Genomic DNA, 20,556 nt, shown 5'->3' on the forward strand with positions numbered 1-20,556 from the left:
TCTGGCCTGAAACATTTTTTTCTCCCCACAGTTGAAGCCTAACCTGCTTCATATTTACAAAATGTTTGGGTTTTATTTTACATTTACAGCACATGCAGTTTTTTTTAAATTTTCATTTAGGTGAGAAATTTGATAAAACATTTGATTTCAGTTTACTAAGAAAAGTGATTAAGGCATGTCAATATGCACATTACATGTGGACTTCAGTGCTGCATTTAATGAGGTCCTGTATAGATACTGTACAAACTGTGATTGAGAAAGATACAAAAGAAATGAGACAAATTAAACGAGTTGTCAAGAAAGTTGTGGATGAAGGATAATGTAGGAAAATGTGAGGTTATGAATTCTGATATATTGAATATAAACCCGAGTACATCTTTTTGTGGTGAAGAGCTGATAAAATTTGGTGTACAAAGAGACTTTGCTATGCTGGTTTATGAAAAATATCAAGGTGAAAGGGTGAAAGTACAGAAAACAATTTAGGAAGCAAATGACTAGTTAGTGATTATTGCAAGGATGTACAAATGCAAGGGAGGCTTGCTGAGAAAGTGCAAGTCATAAGGAGATGGCATTAGATTACCATGTATCCTTATGACTGAGTGATTTAATAATTTCACTAAATTTATTTTTCTGCTATGTTCTTTGTGAGAGATTAAAATAGCCTATATTCACTGTGTTTTAGAAATCTGAGAGATGATCCTATTAAGATGTAAAGATGCTGAGAAATGGTATAGGTGCTAAAAAGTTATTTCTCTAGCAAGATACTGAGAATTAGGATTCATAGTCTCGGGATAAACAATTGAACATTTAGAACTGAGATGAGAAGAAACTGCTTTAAAGAAGTTTGGAACTGTTTGAAATTCTATACTTCAACATATGGGTGCTCATGGCTATGATCAGTAGATTTCTAGAAACAGAGGGAATTAGAAGAGACAGAAATAAAACAGGAAAGTCGTTTAGGCACAAGATCAGTGATGGTCATATTGAATGATGGAACAGGACTCTGGAAATGCTAGCTGTCTCCATTAATTAACATGTTTAAATCAAGTTTGCTGTATAGTGCAGCAACTACACCAGAAAGCCAAAGCATTGAACACGCCAGTACAGGTGATGAGAACTCTATTCCATTATTATATACATCAGACTTCTCAAGCACACCTCACTCAGGGTTCAGAATAAGGGAAGGCTCTGCAGCATGTGCATTCTAGTAATGGGAAAGAATGAAAGGCAAGAAGAAATTTCATAGACAGAGTAAACAATGGTTATCTGTTGGTATACTAAATCTCCCTGAGACTGTTTGCTTTATACACCATTTGCCAAAAAAATGGCCAAAATTGAAAAGAAGAAGCGTGTGGCGGGGAAGGGGGGGAGGGTGACTAGGCACTACAACCTCGTCAGTGTTGGACAGACAGACACAGTTGCATCACGCTTTCCTGCTTTCTTTCATATTCCCACTCATCATTTCACCTGAGCATTCTGGTTAGAGCAGAATAATCTGAATTTGATTTTAATAGAATAATTTGAATATAAGATTTTAATGTTGAAGGAAATTTACTAATTGTGCAGTGATAATATCTAATTAACATTTTGTTTGTCATTTAGTGATTTTCTTCCAAAAAGTCTGCTGACTTTACTACCTCTACACAGTGGTTACCTCTCAGCTACTCAAAAGTCCAAAGTAAATTTATATCAAAATACATATGAAGTCCCTTTCTCCCGGGCATCTCTTAAAGATGCAGCTTATTAGCTCCTCACTAACAGCCACCGGACACAGCGTTGAGAAAACTACCTTTCTCCGACTCCGTACATCTAGGATAGATATTAGATTATGAGAACACTCAGTCCTCTTTTATTGTCATTTAGAAATGCATACATGCATTAAGAAATGATGCAATGTTCCTCCAGAGTCATATCACAGAAAACAGGACAAACCAAAGACTAACATTGACAGAACCACATAATTATAACGTATAGTTACAGCAGTGCAAAACAATACCATAATTTGATAAAGAACAGACCATGGGCATGGTAAAAAAAAGTCTCAAGTCCTGATCGACTCCCGAGTCCCCGATAGCAGGCGGCAAAAGGGAGAAACTCCCTGCCATAAACCTCCAAGGCACCAACAACTACCGATGCCTTGGAAGCAGCCGACACAGACTCCGTCCATCCGAAAACTTCGAGCCTCTGATACAGCCTCCCGAGCGCCATCTTCTACCGAGCGCCTTCAACCTCGTCCCGGCCGCTGAAAAAAGCAAAGCTGAGGATTCGGGGCCTTCTGCTCCGGAGATTCCCGTTACCACACAGTAGCAGCAGCAGTAAAGCGGGCATTTCGGAAGTTTCTCCAGATGTTCCACCGTACTCTCACGTCTGTCTCCATCAAATCAGAATTGTGCACGGTCCCCTACTTGACAGATTACAGATATCATTCACCAGAGAGGCCGCACGTGCTGTGTCACACCACCATCTTCTCCTCCTCCTCCTCCTCCAATATGATATGACTTGAATCCCACCAAACCCATGAGTTTAGGGTGTCTTGCCCAACCAAACCCTGGTTTGTGTGAATACTGTGTGCTTTACTGTCCCATGCAATTGCCCGTCAGCAAGGAATAACAACTCATACACTGCATACATTATAAAGAAAGCATATTTATGAATGTTAACTTAACCAAAAAGTTATTAAATGAAAGAAAAAAACAAAAAGGGCCTATTATTAAACAGTCAAATGTGCACATAACTTGGAGCTTATTTTCAAGTTCTCTTTTACTCACGTGCTGGACCCTAGGTCTGTGTGAAAGCACACACCACTTTCTGAACATTGCTTGAAATCCATCACAAGCAAACAGGCTCCCCCACGCAACTATTAATCCTTCCTCCTTGAAGCCATACATCTGCACAAAGCACCTTGTGCAACAGGGATGGCATCCTCAGCCATCTTCCCTCCTGTCTCCTCTCAGCTCCTGCCAAAAAGACCTCGACTCACACCAGTGTCCATCACAAGAACCTCTCCACCCAGCATTCTCTAGAACCTTCTCCCAATTCCACCATTCTGACTGGCTGTCACCACATTCCTAAGTTGAACAACAAAGCCCCGTGTCTTAGCTCAAACCCAAACAAGCTGGAAGCAGAATAGACTGCTCTTATTGAACTGCTAAAATGAAATAGTTACAGCATAGCAGTAAAAATATTAACCAGGGCGTTACACATATATGTCACCAGAGACTACTCTGAGATTCATTTTTTGTCGGCTTTCACAGTAAATATGTAGAACTGCAATCAAATAAATGAAACACTGCACATAACAAAGACGTACAACCAATGCACAAAAGGAAAAAAATTGTACAAAAACAAAAGAAAAATAAAACAAAATAATAATAAATATCGAAAATGTGAGTTGTAAAGTCCTTGAAAGTCAGTATGTAGTGTATGATATCAGTTCAGTGTTGGGATAAGTGAAGTTATCCCATCTGGTTCAAGAGTGAAATGGTTGAGGGGTAATAACTGTCCCTGAACCTGATGGTATGAGACCTGAGTCTCCTGTAACCCCTTACTGATGGTCTAGATGGTGAGAGTTCTCAATGGATGCTGCTGCTGCTATCCTGCATCAGTGATTCTCGTCAGTGGTGGGGAGGGCTTTACCTGTGATAGATTGGGCTGTGTTCACAACTTTTTGTAGGCTTTTCCATTCAACGGTGTTGGTGTTGCTGTACCGGGTCGTGATGCAACCAGTCAGTATATGCTCCGCTCTATATCTACAGAAATTTGTTATGCATTTGGATTACATACCTAATCTTCGCACCTAAGAAAGCAGAGGTGCTGCCGTGCTTTCCTTGTAATGGCATCTACATGCCAGGCCCAGGACAGATCCTCTGAAATGATAACATTGAAGAATTTAAAGTTGCTGACCCCCTTTGATACTTTTTTGACTCCATTCACTGAGGTAAAATGCGGAAGATCCTGAAAGCTTACGGAGTGCCAGACCATCTACTGAGAGCAATGGAGTCCAGCTATACCAAAACCATGGTGAAAGTTGTATCACCAGATGGAGAAACAGCAGTGTTCGAGCTCCTAGCTGGTGTGCTGCAAGGAGACACTCTGGCACCGTACATCTTTATAATCATCCTTGATTACGCTCTGCGTCAAGCTACCAAAGATCATGACAAGCTTGGTTTTACCATAAAACCAGGGAGAACCAATAGGATCAGACTCGTTACACTCACAGATCTCGATTTTGCAGATGACATAGTCCTGCTCTCTGACCAGATGGAGGAAGCACAGCAGCTACTGATAAAAGTGGAAATTGAATGCAATAAAGTTGGACTTCACCTAAATGCTAAAAAGGCAGAGTACATGGCATTTAACTGCGACGAAGGTACTCTCAAGACCGTAGAGAATGATACCATTAAGAAAGTCTTTGACTACAAGTACCTCGGGTCAAGAATGATGAGTTCGGAGAAGGACATAAGATACGGAAGGCGCTGGCGTGGAGGGCTATGAATGACATGAAGGAAATCTGGAAGTCAAACCTGACCAGAGGGCTTAAAAAGAGGATTTTCATAGCAGTCATAGAGTCCATTCTCACGTACGGATGCGAGATGTGGACACTCACCAAGACGATGAGAACCAAGACGATGGTTGCTATACATGAGTGCTCCGGATGGCTCTTGATGTGAGTTGGCAACAGCACATGACAAATGTTGAGCTCTATAACAACCTACCGATGCTCTCCATTAAAATCGAGGCGAGAACACTGCAATTAGCGGGGCACTGTCTACGCCACCCCGAGCTATCTACCAGCCTAGTCATCACATAGGAGCCCAAACACGGGAGGATGAACCCTGGGCACCTCCCAAGACTATAGTCAACAAGCTCCTAGAAGACAGCAGCATGTCTAATGTAGATGAACTGAACACACTGATGAGGGAGAGGGAGAAGTGGAGAGTCCGTCATTGTGCCCGATGCCAGCCCCCGAGGCCTGAGTCGACGTAGTAGTTTGATACCCTGGTGAGGACTGGCTTGTCCTGCAGACAATAATCAGCTCTGTGATTTTGCTGACATTAAGTGAGAGGTGGTTATGGCACCATTCAACCAGATTTTCAATTTCTCTCCTATATGCTGATTTGAGGGAGGAGAAGATGGCGACGTGACGCAGCTTGCAACCGCCACTCCAGTGAATGATATCTGTTATTTGTCAAGTAGGATGCCGTACACAATCCTGATTTGATGGAGACAGACGTGAGAGCACAGAGGAACATCTGGTGAAACTTCTGAAATGCCTGTTTCGCCGCCGCTGCTATTGTGTGATCCAGAATCCCCGGAGGGGAAGGCCCCAAGTCCTCAGCTTTGCTTGTTGCTCGGCGGCTGGGGTGAGGTCGAAGTGCTCGGCAGAGATGTTACTCGGTGTCGGAAGGCTGGTTGGAGGCTCGAAGTTTTCGGACGGACTCAGAGTCGGCTGCGGTCGGGTGTTTCCAATGCATCGGCAAGTTTGCAGCACTTCCGTCTGCATGAGATGATGGGGCTATCAGGACTTGAGACTTTTTTTTACCGTGCCCATGGTCTGTTCTTTATCAAATTACGGTATTGCTTTGCACTGTTGTAACTATATGTTACAGTTATGTGGTTTTGTCAGTTAGTCTTGGTTTGTCCTGTGTTTCTGTGATATCTTTCTGGAGGAACATTGTGTCATTTTTTAATGCATGCATTTCTAAATGACAATAAACGAGAACTGAGTGTCGTCATAATCTAATCTAATCTAATTTGTCACCGTCTTTGATTCAGCCCACAACAGCGGTGTTATCAACAAACTTAAATATGGCATTGGAGTTGTATTTAGCCTCACAGTCATAAGTATAAAACGAGTAGATTGGGGGGCTAAGCTCACAGGTTTATGGTGTTCCTGCATTGATGGTGATTGTGGAAATATTGATGTCAATCCAAAATGATTGGGGTTTGCAAGTGAGGAAATCAAGGATCCAGTTGCACAAGGAGGTATTGAGACTGAGGTCTTGGAGCTTATTGACCAGTTTTGAGGGAATGATAGTGTTGAATACAGAGGTGTAGTCAATGAAGAGCATCCTGATGTATGCATCTTCACTGTTCAGATGTTCCAGGGTTGAGTGAAGAACCAATGAAATGGCTTCTCCTGTTGACCGACCTCTCAAAGCACTTCATCACAGTGAAAGTAAGTGCTACTGGATGATGGTCATTAAAGCAGGTTACTGCATTTTTCTTGTGTACTGGTATGATTGAAGCCTCCTTGAAGTAGACGGGTACCATAGACTGCTGAAGAGAGGTTAAAGATATCCATGAACACTCCAGCCAGTTGATTAGCGCAGGCCTTCAGTATTCAATGAGGTATACTGATTGGGACATTTGCTTTCGATGGGTTCACCCTCTTGAAGGATGACCTCTGAAACGGAAATCACAGATATGACTTCCCATGCATAAACCATACAGACTATTCCTGATCAGGCCTTGATTTTCAAAATTACAGAATTCTCTTCAGTAATTTTCTTACAGCTCAAGTTAGGCTCACCACCCTGTAGTTTCTATGTGTATCCTTTCTACCTTTCTCAAACAATAGAATATTATCCATCCTCCAGTCTTCCGCAATTTCACTAGTGGCTAATTATAAAACATCTCTACAAGAGGGTCTGTGATTTCTTCCCCAACCTCCTATGAGGTATGGGGACACACTTGGTCAGGCCCTAGGGATTTAACGCCTTAATGTGCTTTAAAGCTGCAAAGGAAGGGGGAAGAAGCCGGAATAAGAATTTGAAGGGAGGGGAAGGAATACAATCTAGAAGATGATATGTAAAGACAAGTGAGAGGGGAGGTAGGTCCATGGGGGACGGGGGATGAAGTGAGAAGCTGTGAAGTGATAAGTGGAAAAGGTAAGGGCTGAAGAAGGAGAAATCTAATAGGAAAGCAGAGTAGACCAGGAGAGAAATGGAAGGAGGAGGGACACCAGGGGAGGTGAAGCAGAGATGAGGTTAAAGAGAAGCAGAGTGGGGAACGGAAGAAGAGAAAAAGGAGAGGGGCATAATTACTGGAAGTTAGAGGATTATTGTTCATGTCATCAGATTGGATGCTAACCAGATGGAACATGAGGTGTTTTTCCTCCAACCTGAGAGTAGCCTCATCATGGCAGTAGAGGAGGTCATGGACCAACATGTCAGAATGGAAAGGGGATTGGAATTAAAATGGCTGGCCACTGGGATATCCTGCTTATTGCAGAAGGAGTGAACAAAGTAGTCCCCTTGATCTTCATCATTTATCTTCAATGTAGTGGAGGCCACATGAGCACCGGATACGGTAAATGACCTGAAAAGACTTGCAAGTGAAGTGTTGCCTCACTTGGAAGGACTATTTTCCGTCTTGATTGGAGAAGGTGGGGGTGAATGGGAAAAGTGCCAGGTAGGAGTGGGGAGGGATGAACGGACAAGGGAATCATGGAATGAGCAGTCATCATGGAAAGTGGGGGTGGGAGGTAAAGATGTGTTTGGTGGTAGGACCTCATTAAAGATGGGCAGAATTTATGGAGAATGATGTGCTAGATACAGAAGTTGATGGGGTATATAGCAACAAGAGGAACTCTATCCCTGTTAAGGTGGCGGGAAGATGGGGTGAGGGCAAATGTGCTGGAAAGAGAAGAGTTCCAGGCGAGGACAGCATCAGTGGTGGATGAAGGGAAACCCATTCTTTGAAGAAGGAGGACATCTCTGATGTTTTGGAAAAGTAATCCTCATCCTGGGAACAGATGCAGCAGAAGTGAGGGAACGGAGAAAAGGGAATGGCAATTTTACAGCTGACAGGGTGGGAAGAGGTATAGACAAAATAGCTGTGAGAGTCAGTACGTTTATAAATGGTATCAATAGACAGTTTGTCCCCAAAGATGGAGATAGAGAATTTGAGAAAGAGGAGAAAGGTGTCTCAAATAGACAGAGTGAATCTAAGAGTAGGATCGAAGTTAGAGGCGATGTTGACAAAATTGACGAAGTCAGCTTTGGTGCATGAAGTAGAATCAATACACTTGTCAAAGTAGCTGAGAAAGAGTTGGGGAGGGTTGCCAGAGAAGGTGTGAAACATGAATTGTTCCACATTGTCAATGAAAAGGCAAGCATAGCTGGGGCCCATGGCTGCACCTTGGGTTTGAAGAGAAATTTCATCAACTTTGCCTCCAACTTCCACCATAAGGGCTCTAGATCTCACCCTAGTCACCCTTTTTACTGATAATTGAAGTACCTTGTTAAGATTATCTTTAAACCTCTCTGCCAAATCTATCTCATACACTCTTTTTGCACTCCTTATTTCCCTCCTAAACCTGGTCTTCAACATTTTTTATTACATGAGGGATTCATTCATACCTAGCTGCTTAAACGTGGTGTACGCTACCTTCTTTTTCCACAGAGCTTCGATATCGCTTGTTACCCAGAGTTCCTTGAACTTGGTATGTTTGATCGTCACGTTTTGAGAGATTTCTCTCTCAGCAGGTTATGCAGCACCTTGCTTCCATTTGCCATAGATTACCAGTATCAAATTTGATTTTGACCTCTCATAGCACTCTGCTATTTTTGTATTGTGTTACAACAGTTCATACTGTTAAAGCACTGGCTTTTAATTGCTAGCATTGTTATAGAGAAAGTCATTTGGATCCTCAGCAGCTCATCTGAAAAAGTTTTAAATGATGTATTTCTATTATTGCCTGTAGGTGGTGTTACCTTCCTAAGGTTGAGTCATTCAGAATTCTGTGAGCTTTCAATTGTCAGGAAATTTTCAATCTGTTGAATCCACCAGTTACTTCTGGAAAAAGTTCCTGAGCAGTGATTTTTTGTGCAACAAACATTGATTAAAAGTATTTTCATTGAAATGAAATGTGTGATAGATGGACTTAATTGTATCTGAAAATTATTTTATCAGCAACTTACTTTATCTTAAAATAAAAATTAAGTCTAAGATGCATCATTATCAATAAAAAGCCTCAAAGAAATATATTATTCAATGTGCTTCATTTAAGAGGTTAATTTTTCAGAGGTATGAAAGGATAGTGTTGTAGAATGATTTGAAGGAGGAGCTTCAGATCATACAGCCAAGGCAGCAGAAAATGCGTCAAACAGCAGCTGTGCAAAGGTAGGTGGCTTTGTACAAGATGCCAACTTGAGAGCAACAGGCATTGCTTAGTCCAGTGTGGATGGGGTCTTTGATTACGTTGGCAGCTTTACTGATTCAGTGAGAAGTGTAGACAGCATCCATGAAGAAGAGGGAGATTTATGTGGTGTATTGAGCTATGTCTATAATTCCCGTCAGTTTCTTGCAGTCACAGGATGTTGACATAGTTTACAATAGGACACTGACTTCTGGTTCTTCCAGTAAGATGGCTATGCATGCGAACGCAGTGGCCTATTGGGTGCCAACCAAAAGTGGTTTTTCCTTTGTAAAATTTGTTTTTTATGATCCAAAGACAATTCTACTCCAAGAACATCAGGTACTGCAGGGCTACTCCAGCAGTGAGCTGCTCGTTGATCTTGATCGGAGTAGCTGGACTGGTGTCAACGGCAGAGCCGGCTGAGCTGTCTAAGGGGCTGGTCAAGGCTGAGAAGGTGGAGGAGCCAGCCGAGGCTGGGATGGTGGAGAAGGAGCCGACTGAGGTATTGAAGGAGCCTGTCAGGATGTCGGAGGAGTCCAGCAATGTGTCAGAGGAGCCGGCTTGGATTCAGAGGAGCTGACCTGGCTGAAGACCATGTTACTGCCCACTATTCGGAAGCATCAGAGTTGATGCAGTATAACCATGGAGATTGTCTCAGGCATTTCACTTGTGATCGCAAAGTTCTTTTCGACAGTGATAATGTAAGTTGCTGCAGGCCTGTTACACTTGTCTGATGGAGAGACAGTTGACATGGGAGCTGTGTAGCCTCAGTTGTAGCAGAATGAGGCCTCAAGCTTCAGACTTGCCTGCTGCTGCAGACCAGGTGAGCGACATAGAAGCACTACAGCGTGGTTGAGTTCATCTTGGGCCTGGCCTCACCTGTTGGTGCTAAACTCCCGTGTTCGAGCAGTTTTATGACCGGCTGGATTGTGTGCGTCTGTACACTGCCAGAAGTCTGTAGCATCAGTTGCTGAACGTTGTCACTCAGGGTCTTGAACTAAATATTTTTTTGAGTGAATATGCTTCTTTGAATTTGTTACTCACTTTTTTTGAATATTTGCTTGCTGCTTTTAAATATTTTGCTCCTTGGCCCCAGAGGAATGCTGTCTCATTCAGATGTATCTATGGCTTGAATGATAGTTAAACTTGATTTGATTTGACAGGATGCAGAGCTGAGCTGAGAAGTGGCAGATGAAGTTCAATCTAGAAAAGTGTGTAGTGATATATTTTGGAAGGCTGAACTTAACGGTGGAATACAAAGTTAATGGCAGGATCCCTAGCAACTTTGAGTAATAGAGGAATCTTGGGGACCATGTTCTTAGATCCTTCACATTTGCCAGGCAAGTTGATAGGATAATTAAGAAGGCACATGATGTGTTGGGCTTCATTAACTGAAGGACTGAGTTGAAAAGTCATGATGTAATGTTGCAGCTCTATAAAACACTGCTGATAAACTGTCAGAAGTGTTCACTGATATATTTAACCTCTCACTTCAGCAGTCTCAGGTACCCACCTGCTTCAAGCAGACTTCAATCATACTGATGCGTAAGAAGAACATGGTATTGCTGCTTCAAAGACAATTGTCTAGTAGCACTTATATCCACTGTGATGAAGGGCTTTTAGAATCAGATCAATTCCCAGCTGAGGAGAAACTTGGATCCGCTCCAATATACTTACCATCACAACAGGTCAACAGGAGATGCCATTTTCATTGGCTTCTCACTCAACCCTGGAACATCGTTAGAGTGAAGATGCATATTTCAGAATGCTCTTTATTAACTACAGCTCTATATTCTCTGTATGAGAGAAAGCTGGCAGGGAACATAAAAACTGACTGTAAAAGCTTTTATAGATATGTGAAAAGAAAAAGATTGGTTAAGACAAATGTAGGTCCCTTACAGTCAGAAACAGGTGAATTGATCATGGGGAACAAGGACATGGCAGACCAATTGAATAACTACTTTGGTTCTGTCTTCACTAAGGAGGACATAAATAATCTTCCGGAAATAGTAGGGGACCGAGGGTCTAGTGAGATGGAAGAATTGAGGGAAATACATGTTAGTAGGGAAGTGATGTTAGGTAAATTGAAGGATTAAAGGCAGATAAATCCCCAGGGCCAGATGGTCTGCATCCCAGAGTGTTTAAGGGGAAGTAGCCCAAGAAATAGTGGATGCATTAGTGATAATTTTTCAAAATTCTTTAGATTCTGGACTAGTTCCTGAGGATTGGAGGGTGGCTAATGTAATCCCGCTTTTTAAAAAAGGAGGGAGAGAGAAATCGGGGAATTATAGACCGGTTAGCCTGACATCGGTGGTGGGGAAAATGCTAGAGTCAGTTATCAAAGATGTGATAACAGCACATTTGGAAAGCGGTGAAATCATCGGACAAAGTCAGCATGGATATTTGAAAGGAAAATCATGTCTGATGAATCTTATAGAATTTTTTGAGGATGTAACTAGTAGAGTGGATGGGGGAGAACCAGTGGATGTGGTATATTTGGATTTTCAAAAGGCTTTTGACAAGGTCCCGCACAGGAGATTAGTGTGCAAACTTAAAGCACACGGTATTGAGAGTATGGTATTGATGTGGATAGAGAATTGGTTGGCAGAGAGGAAGCAAAGAGTAGGAATAAATGGAACATTTTCAGAATGGCAGGCAGTGACTAGTGGGGTACCGCAAGGCTCAGTGCTGGGACCCCAGTTGTTTACAATATATATTAATGATTTAGACGATGGAATTAAATGCAGCATCTCCAAGTTTGCGGATGACATGAAGCTGGACGGCAGTGTTAGCTGTGAGGAGGATGCTAAGAGGATGCAGGGTGACTTGGATAGGTTAGGTGAGTGGGCAAATTCATGGCAGATGCAATTTAATGTGGATAAATGTGCGGTTACCACTTGGTGGCAAAAACAGGAAAACAGATTATTATCTGAATGGTGGCCGATTAGGAAACGGGGAGGTGCAACGAGACCTGGGTGTCATTGTACACCAGTCATTGAAAGTGGGCATGCAGGTACAGTAGGCGGTGAAAAAGGCGAATGGTATGCTGGCATTCATAGCAAGAGGATTCATGTACAGGAGCAGGGAGGTTCTACTGCAGTTGTACAAGGCCTTGGTGAGATCACATCTGGAGTACTGTGTACAGTTTTGGTCCCCTAATCTGAGGAAAGACATCCTTGCCATAGAGGGAGTACAAAGAAGGTTCACCAGATTGATTCCTGGGATGGTAGGACTTTCATATGAAGAAAAACTGGATCGACTAGGCTTATACTCTCTGGAATTTAGAAGATTGAGGGGGGATCTAATTGAAACGTATAAAATTCTAAAGGGATTAAACAGGCTAGATGCAGGAAGATTGTTCCCGATGTTGGGGAAGTCCAGAATGAGGGGTCACAGTTTAAGGATAAAGGGGAAGCCTTTTAGGACCGAGATGAGGGAAAACGTCTTCACACAGAGAGTGGTGAATCTGTGGAATTCTCTGCCACAGGAAACAGTTGAGGCCAGTTCATTGGCTATATTTAAGAGGAAGCTAGATACGGCCCTTGTGGCTAAAGGGATCGGGGGTATGGAGAGAAGGCAGGTACATGGTTCTGAGTTGGATGATCAGCCATGATCATACTGAATGGCGGTGCATGCTCAAAGGGCCGAATGGCCTACTCCTGCACCTATATTCTATATTTCTATTCAATGTTATCATCCCCTCAAAACTATTCACTTAGACCTCAATGTCTCCTTGTGCAACTGGATCCCTAGACTTTCTTTCTTGGAGTTCCCAGTCAGTTTGGATTAGCAACAACATCTCCTCCACAATTAACATCAGCACAGGTGCACCACAAGGCAGTATGCTTAGCCTGCTGCTCTTATTGCTTTATAATTAGGACAGCTCCAATGCCACGTTTAAGTTTGCAAAGTTATTGGCTGAATCAAAATCAGCATATAGGAGGGAAATTGAAAATCTGGCTGAGTGGAACACGTAGTGGCTGGAACACATAGTGGCAGCAACACCAAGGAGCTGATTATTGAATATAGGAGGAGGAAACCAGAGGTCCATGAGCCAGTCCTCATTGAGGGCTAAGAGGTGGAGAGGATTAGCAGCTTTAAATTCTTTGTTGGTATTATTTCAGAGGATCGGTACTGGGTCCAGTGCCATTATAAAGGAAGCAACAATGTCTCTACTTTCTTAGAAGTTTACAAAGATTCGGCATGCAATCTAAAGCTTTAATTACTTTTACGGATTTGCAGTGGAAAGTATATTGACTGGTTGCATCTCAGCCTTGTATGAAAACACCAATGCCCTTGAATGGAAAAGCCTACAAAATGTAGTAAATACAGCTTAGTCAATGAAGGGGAAGCCCCATCCCACCATTGAGCACATCTACATGGAGTGCTCTTGCAGGAGAACATTATCCATCATCAAGGATCCTGACATTCCAGGCCATGCTCTCCTGACACTGCTGCCATCAGTAAGGAGGTACAGGAGCCTCAGGACCCACATCATCAGTTTCAGGAACAGTTAGTACCCCTTGACCGTCAGGCTCTTGAATCAGAGGGGTTAATTTGGCCCAATACTAAACTGTTCTTACAACCTAGGGACTTACTTTCAAGGACTCTTCATCTGATGTACTTGATATTTGCTGCTTACTTATTTTATTTTATTATAATTTTTTTTGTATTTGCACAGTTTGTTGTCTTTTGCACACTGGTTGTTTGTCCATCTTGATGTGTGCAGTTTGTCATTGATTTTCCTGTATTTTCATTTACTGTGAATGCCCACAAGATAATGAATCTCAGGGTTTTATATGGTGATCTATATGTACTTTGATAATAAATTTACTTTGGACTTTGAACTTCAGAAAGAACCTGGCAAAGTTCATTGTGGACAGAGTTCCCTGGGGATATGCTGGGAAATTCACAAATGTCGACACATTATTACTGGATTGTGTAAGCAATTATCTCTTTGGAACAAATTTGTAGGAGATTGGGCAAGTGTGCATCTGACAAGTGGAGAGTGATTAAAGACAGGTACTATATGCTCCAGAAAGAAGAAAGAATAAGGAAAGCAAGGTAAGGGAGCCATGGTTGTTGAAAGAGGTGGCAAATTTAGTCAAGAAGGAAAGCTAAGCCCTAGGAAGCTAAGACTGAATAGACCAAACAACTGTAAAGAAGCTAGAAAGGAATTTAACAAGGGAATTAGGAATTTGCATCAGTATTTACCAAGAAGGACAAGGAGTATAGGGAGATCAATGTGGAGCATTTCAAGATAAAGAAGGAATTCGTGTTGGGTTTTGTAAATATCTTTAAGATAAATAAATCCCCAGGGCATGATGGCACATACCCCAGGTTACTTAGAGAAGAAAGAGATGTGATTGCTGGGGCCTTTACCAATATTGTTACATAACAAATGAGGTCTCTGAGGCCTGGTGAGTGGCTAATGTTCCATAATTCAAGAAAGGAAATAGAGATAATCTTATAAACTATAGACAGGTGAGTCTCATATCAGTGACAGCACAGTTATTGGAGAGGGTTCTTATGGATAGGGTTTATGAAAATTTGGAAAACATGGGCCTGAATAGGAACAGTCAGCATGGCTTTGTACAGGTCAAGTCATGTCTTAGGATCCAAGTTCTTCATTTCCTGAAGGTGGCGGTAGGTTCACATGGTTGCAAGTTAGACACATGGCCGCTGTATTTCAGCAGGAAGGACTGCCACACGAGTCATAGAAGGATGAAAAATGGTTACTATGCCACAGTTGTAGCTGCTTAGGGGATGCTTGGATGCAATATCCTAGTAAGAGAGAAAGATGTGAGCGTTGCTTAGCCAAGCAGGCAGAAGCATCAGCAGTATCTCCTCACCACCATCCAGAAATCTTAAACCTTGGACTCCCTGGGACATATTGTTGTTAGATTTCTTTACAACAAACTGTGGACTTCTATTCCCCGGTCCCTCTTTTCTACAACCCTCATCAGGGCTCTGCCATTCACTATATAAGCCCTACCATGGCTTGACTGTCCAAAATGCATCACCTCACACTTATCTAAGTTGAAATCTATTTGACATTCCTCAGCTTGTCTCCCTATCTGACCAAGTTCTCTCTGCAATTCATTCTAAGCTGCTTCACTTTCAACAAGATGCCCTAACTTAATATTATCAGCAAACTTACTAATCATGCCATGTAGATCTGTTGCCACAGGCAACTGTGGGGGCCAAGTCTATACAAATGTTTAAGGAAGAGGTTGATAGATTCTTGATTAGTCAAGGCATGAAGGAAGGAGTTTGGGGCTGAGAGGAAAAATGGATCAGCCATGATGAAATGGTGGAGCAGGCTAGATAGGCCAAATAGCCTAATTCTACTCCTATATCTTATGGTCTTATATCCAACTCATTTACATAAATACTGAATAAAAGAGGTCTCAACACTGATTCCTGGGGCACACCAGCACACCACTAGTCACAAACCTCCAGTCAGAAAACAGCCACTGCTTCCCATCATTGAGCCAATTCAGAATTGCAGGATAACATATTTACAATGGGAGCACATTCCAACTGGCAGAACATCTTGAATCCCCTGTGATTTAACCTTCCAGATCAGCCTGCCATGTGAGACCTCTTCAAATATTTCAATAAAGTCTTTCTAGACAATGTCTACTACCCTACCTTCACCTATCCTCCCGGTTACCTCAAAGTTCAAAATACATTTATTATCAAAGTATTTATACTATATACAACTGTGAAATTCATCTTACTGACAGCCACAAAAACAAAAAAACGCAAAAGAACCTACTGAAAAAGACACTCAAACACCAAATGTGCAGAAACAAGAACAAATTGTTCAAAAAATAAACAGGAAACAAATAATACTAAAGTTCACAAAAGTAAGTCCACAAACACAAAGACAGTTTATTGCTGCAGTCAGTCCAGTTAGTTGCAGGCCACAGCCTCAGCTCAGCACAGAGATGAGTAAACCGCGTGGCACAGGGAGCTAAACACCTGCCCCTCCCTCTCCTCCGGCCCTGACACCCCGACATTTTCAATCTAGCCCTGCACTTAAATCAACCAAACACCAGCTTATTCTTCGCTCTCGGGCCCACGCCCTACCATTTGGATTCAGCTTGTGCCTGCCATGATACTGGAAATCTATTGCACCTCCAAGACCCAAGTTCACTGAATCCCACAAAATGCCAAAAAATGCCAAATTTTACAGGCGGTTGAGAAGCACAACTCCAAAAGGGATGTCACAGGCTATTGATTGAAGTGATTATTGTCCAGAAAAAGTGTGATTAATAGAGTAGTTAGTAGATTTGTTTGCTGCCAGTAACTCTGAAAGGTTCATCAGTCATTGCCTCTCATACATAAAATCATGCTGACTGCTCCCGATTAGGCCTTGACTATCCAATATAGCTACCATCGTTAACTATGCAAAGGAAGAAAATGCTCATGTTTATTGTGCTCATTGAAACTTTCATGATGAGATCAAGAAAACCATGAAGTGATCATTTGGATAGACAGGGTCTGATTAGGAACAATCAACATGGATTTGTGCGCGGAAGGTCTTGTTTGACAAATCTAATTGAATTTTTTGAAGAGGTTACGAGGAAAGTTGACGAGGATAAAGCAGTGGATGTTGTCTATATGGACTTCAGTAAGGCCTTTGACAAGGTTCCACATGGAAGGTTAGTTAGGAAGGTTCAATCGTTAGGTATTGATATTGAAGTAGTAAAATAGATTCAGCAGTGGCTGGATGGGAGACGCCAGAGAGTAGTGGTGGATAACTGTGTGTCAGATTGGAGGATGGTGTATAGTGGTGTGCCTCAGGGATCTGTACTGGGTCCAATGTTGTTTGTAATATATATTAATGATCTGGATGATGGGGTGGTAAATTGGATGAGTAAGTATGCAGATGATACTAAGATAGGTGGTGTTGTGGATAATGAAGTAGGTTTTCAAATCTTGCAGAGAGAATTAGGCCAGTTAGAAGAGTGAGCTGAAAGATGGCAGATGAAGTTTAATGCTGATAAATGTGAGGTGCTACATTTTGGTAGGACTAATCAAAATAGGACATACATGGTAAATGGAAGGGCATTGAATAATGCAGTAGAACAAAAGGATCTAGGAATAATGGTGCATAGTTCCCTGAAGGTGGAATCCCATGTGGATAGGGTGGTGAAGAAAGCTTTCGGTATGCTGGCCTTTATAAATCAGAGCATTGAGTATAGAAGTTGGGATGTAATGTTGAAATTGTACAAGGCATTAGTGAGGCCAAATTTGAAGTGTTGTGTACAGTTTTGGTCACCGAATTATAGGAACGATGTCAACAAAATAGAAAGAGTACAGAGAAGATTTACTAGAATGTTACCTGGGATTCATCACCTAAGTTACAGAGAAGGGTTGAACAAGTTGAGTCTTTATTCTTTGGAGCGTAGAAGGTTGAGGGGGGACTTGATAAAGATATTTAAAATTATGAGGGGGATTGATAGAGTTGACGTGGATAGGCTTTTTCCATTGAGAGTGGGGGAGATTCAAACAAGAGGACATGAGTTGAGAATTAAAGGGTAAAAGTTTAGGGGTAACATGAGGGGGAACTTCTTTACTCAGAGAATGGTAGCTGTGTGGAACGAACCCAGCAGAAGTGGTTGAGGCAGTTTTGATGTTGTCATTTAAAGTTAAAATGGATAGCTATATGGACAGGAAAGGAATGGAGGGTTATGGGCTGAGTGCAGGTCGGTGGGACTAGGTGAGAGTAAGAGTTCGGCACGGACTAGAAGAGCCGAGGTGGCCTGTTTCCGTGCTGTAATTGTTATATGGTTATGGTTATATCCAATATTAACACATTGCTAGAGGCTTATCCCTGACACTTAAATGCACAATTTAAGATATGTCTGCTTTGTCACTGCTTGAATTCTGGCTGCTTGAATATCATCTGTAACAACGAAAGGTATGTTTTGGGTGAGCTCAGACCCACTGAGACCACCCTCCAGAATTTGAATATTTAAAGGAGTCCTGCCAGTCGGGATATGTTGTAAATATGTTATTCTGCAAAATTTGCCTATTTGTCTTCAAAATGTTAAAGTATGTAATTACAGCTATTTTAAATGTAGTTAGGTGTTTATTGCTTGAAACATCACTGGACTGTTCAGTGCAGGGAGAGCAAAAATAGATTCTCCAGCTGGTCCGCTATGTTGAATAAAGACCTTTTATATCTCTGAGCTACAGTTTCCATACACTTAGCCACAGCCACAACATGAAGTATTTACCGTTTTACAGACTCTGAAGTGTTTTTAAAGTACAACTACTTCACAGTGTAAGAAATAAGAAGGCCAATTTGCATTCAGCAAGGGACATAAGTGGCAAAGTACGGTTCATTAGCTATGTCAGTTAAAAAAAGGCTGAGAAGCGAAATATCTTGTTCTTAATCATTATTTTGAATATTCGCATGACAACTCCTGCACTTTCTCCCTGAGAACTCAAATACAAGTGCTTCACACTGCACTAAATTTTAACTTGTAGTTCCACATGAATGGATGAAAATTAATAAAATTATCAAATTATGCTGCATGGTCCATCCAGTTTTATTCCACTGGAAGGCCATTTCAAAGGGAAGTTATGAGATTATGTGAATCTTAAGTCACTTTTTATAAATTAGCATGTTTTTCATGAAAATTTGATAGTTTCATGATTACCTGTACTGGGACTCGGTTTATTTTTAATTTCTATTTAGTTAAGAAATCCAGCTTATTACTTAAGACTTTAAATTCCCCAGCTACCAAGATATGATTCTAAACCCATTTCCAATTCAGGAACAATGCCACTTCTCCTCAATTCCTCAGTGATTCACGTTATCTGGTTATCTGGAGGGATCAGCCAATACGGTTAGAACTCAGAAATAAGAGAAGTGATGATCTCCTAGATGTGGTATAAAAAACTCTCAGTAGTCAAATCATAGTAGTCATAGGCAAATCACAGTATTGTGTAAAAACAATACAGTTGTAATAATGGGCGATTTTAGCAATATATGGCAGGAACTGGTGAAACTAGATTGGGAAAGGCTGCTAAAAGGAGAAAACACATCCAATAAGTGGGGTGCATTTAAAGGTGAGGTAGTAAGAGCCGAGAGTCAGCAGTCCCTATAAGGATAAGAAACACAAATGGTAAGATTATGGAACTTTAATTTACAAAGGAAGATGAAGGTTTGATCAGAAAAAAATCAAAGAAGCATATGTTAGTTATAAGTATTTGGTTTCAACTGAGTCCTTTGAGTTGTGTAGGGACATCAGAGAGAACTTAACATGGAAATTAAGATGACAGAAAAAAGGACTGTGAAATCACCTTTAGAAAAAGGAGAAAGCTACAGCATTTTATAGTTACCATTTTATGGCATCATTCACCACAAGCGGCTAAGCATTTTAATTCTGATGCCCATTCCCATTCCCATTTTGATGTGCCCATCTGTAGCCTCCTCTTGTGCCAAGATAAGGCCACCCTCAGGGTGGAGGAGCAATGCCTTATATACTATCTCAGTACCCTCCAACCTGATAGTATGAATATCGATTTCTCCTTCCACTGTACAAAATTCCACTCCATCCCCCACCCCACTTCTCTATTTCCATTCTGACTTCTTCTCACCTGCTTATTACCTCTCCTGGGCACACTTCTCCTTCCCTTTCTCCTATCGTCCATTCCCCTCTCCTACCAGATTCTTTATTCTCCATTCCTTGACCTTTCCCACCAACCTGGCTTCATATATTATCTTCCAGCTAGCTGCTTTCCCAACCCCTACCTTTTAACTCAGGCATCTCCACCCTTCCTTCTCAGTCCTAAAGAAGGGTCTCAGCCTGAAACATCAACAGTTTATGCTTTCCATAGATGCTGCCTGATCTGCTGAGTTCTTCCAGCATTTTATGTTTGCCACTTTGAATTTCCAGTATCTGCAGATTTTCCTGAGTACATGTTTTATAGTACATCAGAAGCAAGGGGAAGCTGGGGAGAAATTAAGACCCTTCCCCAAGGACAAAAGTTCAAATTTCAAAGTAAATTTATTATCAAAGTACATATATGTCACTAAATACAACCCTGAGATTCATTTTCTTGTGGGCATACTCAGTAAATCCATAATAGAATAATAGCCATAACAGAATCAATGAAAGACTGCACCAACTGGGTTTCCAACTTGTGTGCAGAACACAACAAAATGTGCAAATGCAAAAGAGTAATTATGATAAATAAACAAGCAATAAGTATTGAGAACAGAAGATGAAGAGTGCATAAAAGTGACTCCATGGGTTGTGGGAATATTTCAGTGATGAGGCAACTGCAGTTGAGTGAAGTTATCCCCTTTGATTCAAGAGCCCAATGGCTGAGGGGTAATATCTGTTCCTGAACCTGGTGGTGTGAGTCCTGAGGCTCCTGAACCTTCTTCC

The sequence above is a fragment of the Mobula hypostoma genome, chromosome 10, assembly GCF_963921235.1.
Source record: "Mobula hypostoma chromosome 10, sMobHyp1.1, whole genome shotgun sequence".
Taxonomy (NCBI): domain Eukaryota; kingdom Metazoa; phylum Chordata; class Chondrichthyes; order Myliobatiformes; family Myliobatidae; genus Mobula; species Mobula hypostoma.